The sequence below is a fragment of the Dasypus novemcinctus genome, chromosome 31, assembly GCF_030445035.2.
Source record: "Dasypus novemcinctus isolate mDasNov1 chromosome 31, mDasNov1.1.hap2, whole genome shotgun sequence".
Taxonomy (NCBI): domain Eukaryota; kingdom Metazoa; phylum Chordata; class Mammalia; order Cingulata; family Dasypodidae; genus Dasypus; species Dasypus novemcinctus.
This window is the reverse complement of record NC_080703.1, coordinates 9,047,582-9,059,903: the sequence shown is the minus strand read 5'-3', so window position 1 is coordinate 9,059,903 and position 12,322 is coordinate 9,047,582. Positions and strand designations below refer to the sequence as shown.

Sequence of the window (12,322 nt, the reverse complement as noted above, 5' to 3'; positions counted from 1 at the left end):
CCCAAAAAATGCCCCTGCCCCCATATCACATCTCCTTTTCCTTTTCAATGCCTTCAGCAACTCCTGTGGCCACTATCTCCATATCAATGATATAATTTCTTCCATGCTAGAGTCACAATAATTCTGTAGTAGAATACCAGTAAGTCCACTCTAATCCATATTTTATTCCTCCATCCTGAGGTCCCTGGGGTGGCGGTGCCCACTCCATCTCTCAACTGAGAGAGGGCTTCAATCCCACATGGCTGGTGGATGGGACTCTCATGCCCACAGCTGAAGATTTTCTCAGTTCCTTGTTGTGGTGGTTGTCCATCCTCACCTCCCTGTCAGCTGACCTGGGTAAATCCAAAGAACTGGAGAGTAGGTGCTGCAATGCTGCTGAGACTCAGAACCCAGCTGGCACATGGATAGTCCAGAGATTTAAGTCTCCTGAGGCATGCATCAACCCCAGCACCAAACACAGTGACCCTTTACTTTTGAAATGGAAACTAAGCCTAGTACTATAGGGTGCCTAAAAGTTGCCTCCTTAGAGCCTCCTAGTTGCTCAACTGTGACCTTTCTCTAAGTCAAACTTAGAATGTAAATGCATTACTTTCCCCCTAATGTGGGACATGACTCCTGGGGATGTGCCTCCTTAGCACCAAGGGATTACTACTAAGCACCAACTAGCAATGTGACTGAAAAACAACATTGACCAAAAGGGGAGAAATTATAAAAGCAAATGAGTTTATATGGCTAAGATACTTGAAAGTTAATCAGGACGTTCCAGAGTTTAGCTTATGTATATCTCAACAGGATTTTATTGATGGCCAAAGTAAATATTGTATCAAATAGTTGAGACAATCAGACACTACAGTCAGAGCAAACAGCTCAGGACTTTGATGACCTCCCAGTGGGCCCTTCTTGGGAATTTATGCTCCCCAGTGTGACAGAGTTAGACTCAGTTGTAGTTTCCCCATACCTGGCCCTTTTGCCCCTTATGTTTCAACATATACTTGGTGCTAGAGTTGATAGGTGTATGTCCAAGTCTTCAATATTTGTGCTGTCCATGTGCCAGCTGGGCTTTGAATTTCATCAGAGTTGCAACACCTACTCTCCAGTTCTTTGGACTCACCCAGGACAACAACAAGGTGATGATCAACAATGACCATCCCAATGACCAGAAAGAGTCTTCATCTGCAAGCAAGATAGTCTATCCATCTAACCCATGGGATCTAAGCCCTCTCTCAATTAGAAGCAGGGTTGGCAACATCATTCCAGAATCTTCAAAATTGTGGAATGAATGTTGAACTAGATTAGACTTACTGATATCCTAGTATAGAATAATTGTGATTCTAGCAATGGAAGAACTTTTATCATTGATGTGGAGGCAGTGGCACTGGAGGTTCTGAGGGGAGAGAGAGGGAAATACGAGTATAATATGGGGGCATTTTCAGGACTTGGGAATTATCCAGAATGACATTGCAATGACAAATATAGGTCATTTTATATCTTGTCATAACTTACAAAATTGGGTGAAAGAAAATGTAACCTACAGCGTAAACTATAATCTACCCTTAGTGGCAGCGCTCCAAAATGTGCTCATCAATTCTAACAAATTGTACCACACTAATGAAGGATGTTATTAATGTGGGAAAATATGGAAGTGGTAGGGAGCATGGCATATAGGAATCCCCTATATTTTTAAAATAACAATTATGTAATCTGAGTATCTTAAAAACAAACAAAAAATAATGAAGATGAGAAAAAAACAGACATAATGGATAATTTTGAATTGCATCATACAATGAGAAATATATATTTCAGACTAGATAGAGCTAGAGTACTAGGTATTATTAAATATGTCTATACAAAAAATTTCTAATATTAAAATTTCATTTTGTATGTTTTAAGAAATCTTGAAGATTATTCCTCATTATATATATTTATAATTAAAATATGTTGAAAATATGGAAAGAGTAAATGATCATCCTAATCCTGAGATGAAAATTAAATTAGTGATTAAATATAATGAAAATCAAATCCAAAGGAAAATTCCTGAAAGGAATTAAAAATTTAATATTCTGATTAATATGGTGAACTACTTGCTGGGCACAAAAAAATTAAATAACTCAAAAATATTGAAAAATGAACATAATACAGTATTAAATTATATGAAGAAAATGAAATAGAATTAGAAGGTATTCAATTTTAATGAGTTTCCCTTGATAATTAGAAGATAATTGATCCAAATATTCAATATCTAGAGGGAAATAATTTGGACAGATATTCTACATGTGAATATTATTTAAATGTGCATTACAGATATAAAATATAATGATATTCACACATGCAATGATTCAGAAAGGTAAAATCTAATATTTTTTAAGGTTGTTACTTGAATATTAAGTCAGTTAGTGGTGCCTTTATCCAGGAAACAACTATGAAGAAACAGATAGGAATAAGTCAGTCTTAAAAAAGAGATATGATGAATTTTTCAATTTCCAAAACATTGTAATATAAATATTATAATATAAGTATATCTTTCAGGCATTGCATGAATATGAGCAAAGACCAGATTTTTACTAAGATTATTAGTTTTGATTTTAGGACGGTTGTGTTCATCAGTAACTCCTTTCCACTAATATAATAAAACTGATCCATAATGAGACTCTTTTCAAATTGCACAAAGTATAGCTGAATATAAATGAGCATAAGTGCCTAAGAAGAAAATATTTTCTAGATGGGACACTGGAGCTAAATAGGAAGTCTTCAAAGAATTAAATTCTAAGACATAAAAAGTCTAACATATCCTTAGGCTATAAGAAGACTGACTAATCCTTTAAGAATCAGAAAAATTAAGCCCAATCTGTGGGTGATAACTTTTCTATCTCACTTTTGGAAAAAGTGAATCACGGGAAGCAGGTGAGACTCAAGCAGCTGGGTGTCAGCCTACCACACAGGAGGTCACAGGTTCAGTTCCTGGTGCCTCCTGAAAAAAAAAAAGATGAGCACACAATGAACAGACACAGAGAGCAGAGAGCAAGCACAAAACAATGAGGGGAGGAGAAAAAATAAAATAAAAAATAAATCCTGAAAAAACAGTGAATCACATAGAATTAGCAAGACTGTTGCTCTACAGGCCAATGCTTCATTCCGTTCTATACTAAGGAATCTTGTTCCTAATCATGCAGAAACTTGTATGAAACAAGGGCAGCACACATCTTTCAGAGACAGCTGAGGAAAGAGCTAAAACTTCCAAACTACATTCTGTGTAGGTCAGGATTTTTTATAGCCCCCTTATGAACAACACCTCAAGAGTTCCAACCTTAGTAGAATTTTAAGTGCTATAGCCATATAGAATCCTCAATTTCATAGTTGTCTTAGTTCTAATCACTTTATTATTAGATCAGGCACATGTACATGAGTGAATACAAGAACAGGAATTTTAAAAGAATGCTGATCTAACCCAAAAGACTCAATATTTACTTCCAGGGTAGATGTATCTTTTACCATGAAATTATATAAAATCATCAGTTTAGCTACTGATATACAAGGCATGGTCTTATATAATGCCATACATTATTTTTACTTTTAAACCATCATAATAATTTTACAAAACATTTTGACAATATAGAAAGCCTTTTAAGGAAGAATACATGAGTTACACAAATATAGAATAGAGTAGGGAAACTATGACACAGAGATGCATAGCTGACTGCCATGTATAAAAGGCAAAACATAACTAGACAGGAGAACTCTAGATATTTTACCAGGAAAGATTCAAACCTAAGAATGTACATCAAATATAAATGACACCTCTTTCAAATTTTGCTTTTACATATTTTTAAAATCACAGATAACCCTGGTTGGGAACTCAAAACACCTGTTGAACATTCTGCTTAGTGCAGTGTTAATCTCTCTGTTCCAGAGACTATAGATGAGGGGGTTTATGAACGGGGGCACCATGGTGTAGAACATGCCTGTGAGCAGGTTGCTAAGAGATGCTTTATTTGCAATGGGACTTAAGACAGCAATAATTCCAGAAATCATAAATATAAGTAAAACTGCCAACTGTGGAGTGCAGGTAGATAAGGCTTTATTCTGGGCTTCCATGGAATGCATGCTAAGCACCATTGAAAATATACGAACGTATGATAGAAACAACAAAGCAGAACATATGAAGCCCATGCATACATTCATAGCTAGGAAAACATGCTCAGAAAAACGAACATCTAAAGATGAGATCCTCAAAATTTGAGGTACATCACAGAAATACTGAAAGATTACATTCGACCCTGTGAAGGGAAGCTTGAATAAGATTCCTGTATGGATGGTAGAATTGACCAACCCACTTGCCCACGAGCCACCAGCTGCCTGTGTGCACATATGTGGGGTGATGGTGAGTCCGTAGTGCAGAGGGTGGCAAATGGCAACATAGCGATCATAGGACATCACCACAAGGAAGGAAAGCTCTGTGGATGCAAAGAGGATAAACAGGAAAATTTGAGCAGCACATGCTGTGAGAGAAATTGATTTATAGCCTTACAGAGAATTCACAACCAATTTGGGAACCGTAACTGAAATGTAGCAAAGATCTATCAGAGATAAATTGCCTATAAAGAAATACATTGGAGAGTGTAGACGTGGGCTGGTCACTATGACAGTAATAATCAGAAGATTCCCAGTCAATGCTCCCAGATAAATCACTAAGAACAGCAGACCTTGCACAACTTGCAGCTCCCGGGAGCTTGAGATATTCATGAGGATGAATTGTGTGATGATGGTGAGGTTGCTCATATCTTGTTACATGCTACAGTTCCTGGGAGACAAAGTATAAAATTTTAAGGTAACACAAAAATAAAGAAGATCCACAATATTGCCAAATAATATGCAAATTTTGACATCAAGGAAAGGCTTCTAACCTGGAAATTAGGATATAGGAAATCAACAAATGGCATTCTGTAAAAATCAATCAATGTACATATCATTTTCATCTTGGGCCTCTATACTTCAGCATTCACAGGATAAAAGAATCTAGGCAAATAAATGTTTTTAATATGAGATCAAGGTCCAGCAACCTTTCAGTCATTCAGCCACATTTCCTAGTATTCAGTTAATCCTTTCATTTAAACTATTTATTAGAATGGTTTCACAATGCCAACAATTTAAGTGTTAAAACCCTCAAAATAAAATATACAGTTAAAATCTTAAATATTATATCGTATTTGAATATCAAAATGAGCTGCCACTACATACTACTTTTAGAATGGACAAGATAATGTGAAGTACTCTTATCTATAGGGTAATCACCACAATTTACAATTATATATTTATGCTTGTTTTATCATCTAGGAACTAATTATGTTTGTTCACTAGCTGTGCAGTCTTTTCTGTCTGCCCCCTTCAAATCTACTTTCCACATTGCCTTCTGGCTTATATTTGGGTTCAACCAATAGGAGCACCAGCAAGTGATCAGAGGATAGAAAAGAATGAGTGTATTCCCCCAGCATCTTAATTTACAAAAGGTATGGAGGAAAATTACATACTGACTGTATCTTGTCATGAAGTCAAGTTTAATATATTTACTACTAAAAAATATTCATGTAAAGTTGATAGCAATACTCTTGCTATCACTCAAATTAAGTAACTCTCATAGGGCCCCCCCTTATTTTTAGGTAACATTACTTGCAGAAAATTTCCTTCTCATTAAAAAAAAAAAAAAAAAACCAAAAAAGCCAACAATGCATAATTAAGCAAAAAGAAAGATTTAGTTCCCCATATCCTCAAAGTTAGCTTGCTTTCTCAGTACAGAAATGGTAGTAAACGTGACAAAAACTGTATACACCAAAAAAGTATTTCTCTCTAAGCTTAACCAAATAAAACAATTAAAATTTTTCATGTCTTATTGGGAATAATCTAGTTTTTTTCTGTCAAATAAAGTAGGTTTTTTTCATTTTTTTCTTAAAGGACTCCTTGTAAAAGTACTTGACAGGGTCATTCCAAATTAACAGGAGGCTTTAACCCTGTTCATAACTGATAAACTACTGGATAATATTTGCAGTTTCAACTCAGGAGAAACTATTCTATTGAGAACCTACTATAAAACAAACAAAAATATTAACAATGGCAATAAAATCACTGCCTACTGGTTTAGAAGATGACTATCACCTTTTACCAAGTACCCAACTCTCCAGGGAGTAGAACTCAGGGAATGAGAATCAATTTTAGACCCCATTCACAGTATTTCAATTTCTGAACTAACAAAAAGAACTTATTTCACCTATAGGGGATTTCCAAAGAATGGAAAATAACAAAATGCATCTTCAGTGCAGGTGACATAAAAGGTTACAGATTCATCATAAAATACATTTTTAGTTTAAAGCATGACCATCTAAGTATGGGATTTTTCTGATCTTTCTTAATAGTTACACTTGGCTCTTTACTGTATTAATATCATGCATACATACATGAAACTAGTAAAATTTAATTTGCTGGTCAATAGACAACATAGTCCCACATTAATGTTCATTAAAAACTGACATAAATAAACAAAACCTATACCAAGAAAATTGCCCAAATCACTTATCACTGAAAAGCTAATCTCGAGAGACATTATCATCTAGGAGGCCCTCTTTACCACAGCCACGTCCTCTTCCTCTCCCTCAGCCTCTTCCTCCTCCTGCAACAGCTTCCCTTTTCCTGGGTTTCCCTTTAGGTTCAACGTCCACAAGTAGCGTATCCAGAGGCACGCTGTCTGGCGGACTGAAATAATGAATAGTATTTCCTCTAATACTACGTTTCCAGCGGCGCAGGTTCTGCTCTTCAGGGTCCTTTCCACAGCTTTAGGATGTGTATTCAGGCTGACATCCACACCCGGGATCGCTCCATGGACCTGTGTTCCATTCTTCAACTCAGTGGTTACGGCTTCACGGCTCAATTTCATGGAAAATCTCACTAGCTTAATCCTGGCGGTCCTTCCGCTCCGACTGTGCACAAAATTGACCAACCAAGGACAGCTGGACTGGGAGTGTGAATGGCCGGAAACACTTAGTCCCGGCGTCCAGACGTTAAACACATTTTAAAACTCTGCCTGAATATAAGCAGTTATTATTTTCTCATTTTCTATAACATCAAAAGCTAAATAGGACAGGCTCTCTAAGAAAGCTCCTGTATCAGCTTATGCGTTTGAACACTGCACAGCAGGTAATGATTCTCATCACGTACCAGGGACCTAGGATGACTTCTAATATCTCCCCACTGGTGGCAGAAAGACCTAGAAATTTTTTGTGTTTTAAAGTTAATGACTAGTTCCAGGATCTTCTGAGAATGGTTTTATTCCAAATGAGACCACATATAATTCCTCACCTTTCTTTAATTGTACGTGCTTAATAAGAATACATATGAGTCCTTTCTCTCCTCCTTTATAGCAATTGCCGAAAAAATTACATTTAAGAATCTAATCATTTCATTTTCTTCATGGCCGTGTGAATAAAGAGTTACTTTGCTGTCATTCTAGTTAACCTTCTCTCATACACACAGTATCTAAGAAAAGCATTCCACCTGTCATTTCTCCTTCACAAATTATCCTTTCAGCATCAGGCATAAATTCCAATATTTAATGAAGGGTTAACATACCTCCTGTTTCTCCCACACAAACGCTTTTCTACGTTGTAGTAATCTCCTCATTCATAAATAATTGTGCTAACGTTATTTAATCGTGCTTTCCTGAAGCATTTCAGAGATTAAATATATCTCATTTCATATTATTATTTTAATGATAAAATTAGTTATGTCAAAGTGGATTTTTAGTACTATTTAATTTTCATTTCTGGGAAGTCTAGAATTAAAGACTGTAAGTATAAAAATATAGAATTTGTGTTTTATTAATATTTTATTTATGTATAATCCCTTTGTCTTCACAAAGATATTTTAAAATTTTAACAACAATTTTAATAAATAATAATATGTTGATTTGTTTATGTTGGCTATATCCAGATGAATTTCTATTGTATTGAAAAATATTTTGTCCAAATTGATGTTTATAATACCCTTCCTATTATATATGTTTTCTTGTAATATCCACATTTTTTCATTACATTAGGCAGATTATTTTATTAACTACTGAAACTTTACTCTGGTTAATCTGATAAACATCACCAATGGTGCATATTACTGAATTGACAAACACTGAAAACTATTGTTTTCTAATATTTGCTATACCAGAATCATGCGTTAACACTGGATCATTAAAGTATCCTTCCTATCTTCCATCTCTTCAGATTCCATCTTCCTCTTCAGTCTACAGAAATTCACAACTTTCACTATGCTAAATTTACCATGGCATATTCTTCAACATACGTCATGAGGGTTAAATGAATATATTTGGCCACAAGAGAAATCTCAGGGTTTTTCCCCTATTTTTTTTTTTACAAACTCTTGGATATTTAGAAAGTATTCACTTTACAATTTTAAAATGTGGACACTAACATAGAGAGTGGTGTTGGTAATTCTTCGTCTATGGTTAAAAAGCTATAAACAGTATCACATTAAAATGATCAGCATAGAGCAATGCTGCATTGGAAAATCAAGCAAATAAATATCAGAAATTGTTCATTGTAAACAGTACATTGGAAATCTTTATATTCATCAGATGTTTAAATGACTATTTTATTTACATTGATAGATTCCCAAGAAATTATATCATAACTTTCATTTGTCTGTAAATTTCATAGGTCTCATTTAGAAGCTAGCTCTAGAAATTTTCTTTTTTCTTCCAACACTCCAATTTCAAGGAATTTTGGTATCAGTGTATTTCCAGTCTTTTCAGTTAAGCTGTGGATTCACAGACAGATCTTTAGGTACCATTTTAAAACATGAATAACATTTAAATCAGAAAAAATCCAGCCTACCTTATGAGCTAAAATATGTCATATGGGGAAGTTATAATTAAGTATACAAATGATCTTGAAGCATATCAGTGCTGTTTCAGAGAATTATTCATTGGTAATATCAAAGAAACAAATCAAATATAATGTACAAATATACCTGAAATGTGAGATAAGTGATCTTCCCTAGCATGACTATACCTTTTGAAATATTTAAATGATTAACAAAATTCATGATCCTGCCACTTCCTTCACCAGTAAAACTCATGGAGTCTCTTCTCAGTGAGATATAATCTTAATAACCACTCTACTTCTGGATTCTTTATAAACATGTTTTTTTCCTTTGGAATGGACATATATAGGTCTTACCTCTCATGAGCCCTGGTTAACTGTCAAGGTCAACCTCAAGAGGTCAGCTTTCCTGCAACTGCTGCTTGGTAAGAATCCTTCCCTATACACTTGAGATTAATTAAATTTGTAGTGGTGTTTTTTTAAAGAAAAAAGTAGGATTTTTGCTTGTTAAATTTAACAAAGAAATATTCACTAATGCTTACCAATTCACAGGAGATTCAATACATTCTTGGTTTTGTAACAGATCGTAAATGGAATTTATTTACATATAGAAAATCCATAATATTGAGTTACCCCTAATAAAATACATTTTCTGAAGATTTTGGACTAAACTTATGGCATTGAGGAAATGCATATGCAGTTTAAATTTAACTAAAAAATTAAAAACTAATAATTGACCAGCAGCTACTAAGCTAAAAATAAACAAATAAGTAAAGCCAGCATTCAAGAATAGATTTTAAAAGGTAAAGAAATTTTTTTAAAAAGAGTTTTAGCACAGAGTGAGACTTATTTAAAGAAACCTGACTGAATAGATTTTCAGGAATGTAAGCAATAAAGTTTGGTTGCATTTAGACTCAATTTTTACTCCTCAAAAGAAATTCTTAGTAGAGAAGACAATTGAAAGTTATTCTGAAATTTTCATTAATGACTGCCCATCTGGAAAAAAGCATAATTTGGGTAGGGCTAAGAAGCTCCAAGAAAATCCTGGAAATGAAGCCTCAAAATTAGAAGATTCTACAGGATTTTAACATAGTTATAAAATTCAGCTGGGAAGTTTGGTGAGTGGAGATAACCACTCCTCTTTTACATTTTGAAAATCTCTTTAATGTCTGGATTAATAGAACACATCTGAATTCTCAAATCATTTTTTGTCTTTCAAACTTTTTTTTTTTAAGATTTGTTTTTATTTATTTAATTCCGCCCCCTCCCCAGGTTGTCTGTTCTCGGTGTCTATTTGCTGCTTCTTGTTTCTTTGTCCGCTTCTGTTGTCGTCAGCCCCATGGGAAGTGTGGGCGGCGCCATTCCTGCGACTGCACTTTCTTTCGCACTGGGCGGCTCTCCTAACAGGTGCACTCCTTGCGCGTGGGGCTCCCCTATGTGGGGGACACCCCTGCGTGGCGCAGCACTCCTTGAGTGCATCAGCACTGCACATGGGCCAGCTGCACACGGGTCAAGGAGGCCCGGGGTTTGAAGTGCGGACCTCCCATGTGGTAGACGGATGCCCTAACCACTGAGCCAAGTCCGTTTCCCTCTTTCAAACTTTTGCAACACAATTTGTTAGCTGAAGTATATGGACAAAATATGGCTTCACACAAAAGGAATCTTTACAAAAAATGGTTGCCAGAGGAAAGGAGCGCATGAATCACACTTTCAGGTAACCAATGTTATTCTTTTGGGATTCTAAACCAAAATTCAACAAATGGTGGTTTCTTTTTTTTTTAATGAAAGTTAATAGATAACAGGAATGTTACATTAAAAAAACAAAAAAACCTAAGAGGTTCCCATATATCCCACTCCCCACCCTCATCACATCATTTTTGTAAATTGTAGTTTTTTGAAGACATATACATCCCAAAAAAAATATGAGGTTCCTGTACACCAGGCCCCCCCAACTCCTCCCACACCAACAACCTCCCTCATCATTGTGGCACACTCATCACATTCGGTGAACACATTTTGGGGTCCTGCTGCTCTACATAGATAACAGTTTAGCCTGTAGTTTGCACTCTCCCCCAGTACATTCAGTGGGTTATGGCAAGATATAGAAAGTCCAGCATCTGACCCTGCAATATCATTAAGGACAACTCAAAATCCCAAAAATGCCCCACATCACATCTCTTCTACCTTCTCCCTGCCTTCAGCAGCTAGTGTGGCCACTTTCTCCACCCCGATGTTACAATTTCTTCTATTACTTGTCACAATAGTTTTGTAGTAGAATACCAGTACATCCACTCTAGTCCACATTTTATTACTCCATTCTGTGGACTCTGGGATGATGATGCCCTCTCCACCTCTAGATTAAGAGGGGGCTTAGATTCCACATGGATGATGGATGCAATTCCTCTGCTTACAGATGTAGGCACTTTTGATACCCTGGTGTGGTGGTTGACTATCTTCACCTCCCTGTTAGCTGACCTGGGTAAGACCAATGAACCAGAGAGTAGGAGTTGCCACTCTGCTGAGGCTCAGGGTCCAGCTGGCACATGGGCAGTCCAGAGATTAAAGTCTCCTGAGTATGGACTAACCCTAGCGCCAACCACAGATTCAGTAAAAGTGACAGAAGAAACATGTGTAGAAAAGTCACATCTCAGTCCAGCTCCGTCATACTCAGGAGCACAAATTCCAAAGTAGGGCCCTCTGACATGGCACAGAGCTCCAAATCCATCTGCCATGACTGTATACCCTGTGGATCTCCGTAGTCTTCAGGAGAACCAGTATCTAGGGTTGTATCCACTTTGGCTTTTTCTTGGGTCCTGCTGAGGTGTGCATAAACGCGACCCCTCGGATGACCTCCCGACTCTTTTTAGAAGACTCTTAGCCATATCAACTCATTTATCTTTGTCATTTCCCCCTTTTATTCAAGGTCAAAGAGCAGTTTTTAACACTTGATCCAACATGTAGGCTGAGATATTCTGCTGGTCTGAGTTGACCCTTTTATTCAAGGTCTCTTTCTACTTGCTTCTCCAGTTAGTGATTGGTAGTAATCCCTTGGGGCTAGGAAGGCTCATCCCCAGGGGTCATGTCCTGTGTTGAGGGCAGGTAATGCATTTACACACTGAGTTTGGCTTAGAGACTGGCCACATTTGAGCAACATTGAGGCTCTCAGGAGGTAACTCTTAGGCATCCTACAGCTTTAGACCTAGTTCATATTTCAGGCACACAGGCTCCTAAGCATAGTCATCAGTATCAAAGGCTCATTATTGGACCATCCTTCCTTGTTGATCTTTGCCATTGCACTTGGGGGATTATTGTTGTTCCATTGGAGAATGTGACAGAGCTCCCCTGGGTGGGAACTCAGCACTCCCTCAGTTGATGTTTGTAATTGTAACTACTATAAAAATACTCAACATATATCCTACCATATTTATGTTTCCTACATACATGCC

The 12,322-nt window shown here is 36.5% G+C and overlaps 1 long non-coding RNA gene across 2 annotated transcripts in view; it reads right to left on the bottom strand.

The window, feature by feature from the left end:
* Nucleotides 1-2,833: 2,833 nt before the first annotated feature.
* LOC131276978 (uncharacterized) overlaps nucleotides 2,834-12,322 on the bottom strand; it is a 49,955-nt gene continuing 40,466 nt past the window's right edge. The window contains exons 2-4 of one of the 2 annotated variants that reach the window (XR_011647859.1): nucleotides 4,902-5,013; nucleotides 4,701-4,798; nucleotides 2,834-2,968 (exon numbers count right to left, since the gene is read on the bottom strand). This is a non-coding gene — a long non-coding RNA (uncharacterized lncRNA). The remainder of the gene's footprint in view (nucleotides 2,969-4,700; nucleotides 4,799-4,901; nucleotides 5,014-12,322) is intronic. The other variant, XR_011647860.1, reaches the window with a different exon arrangement.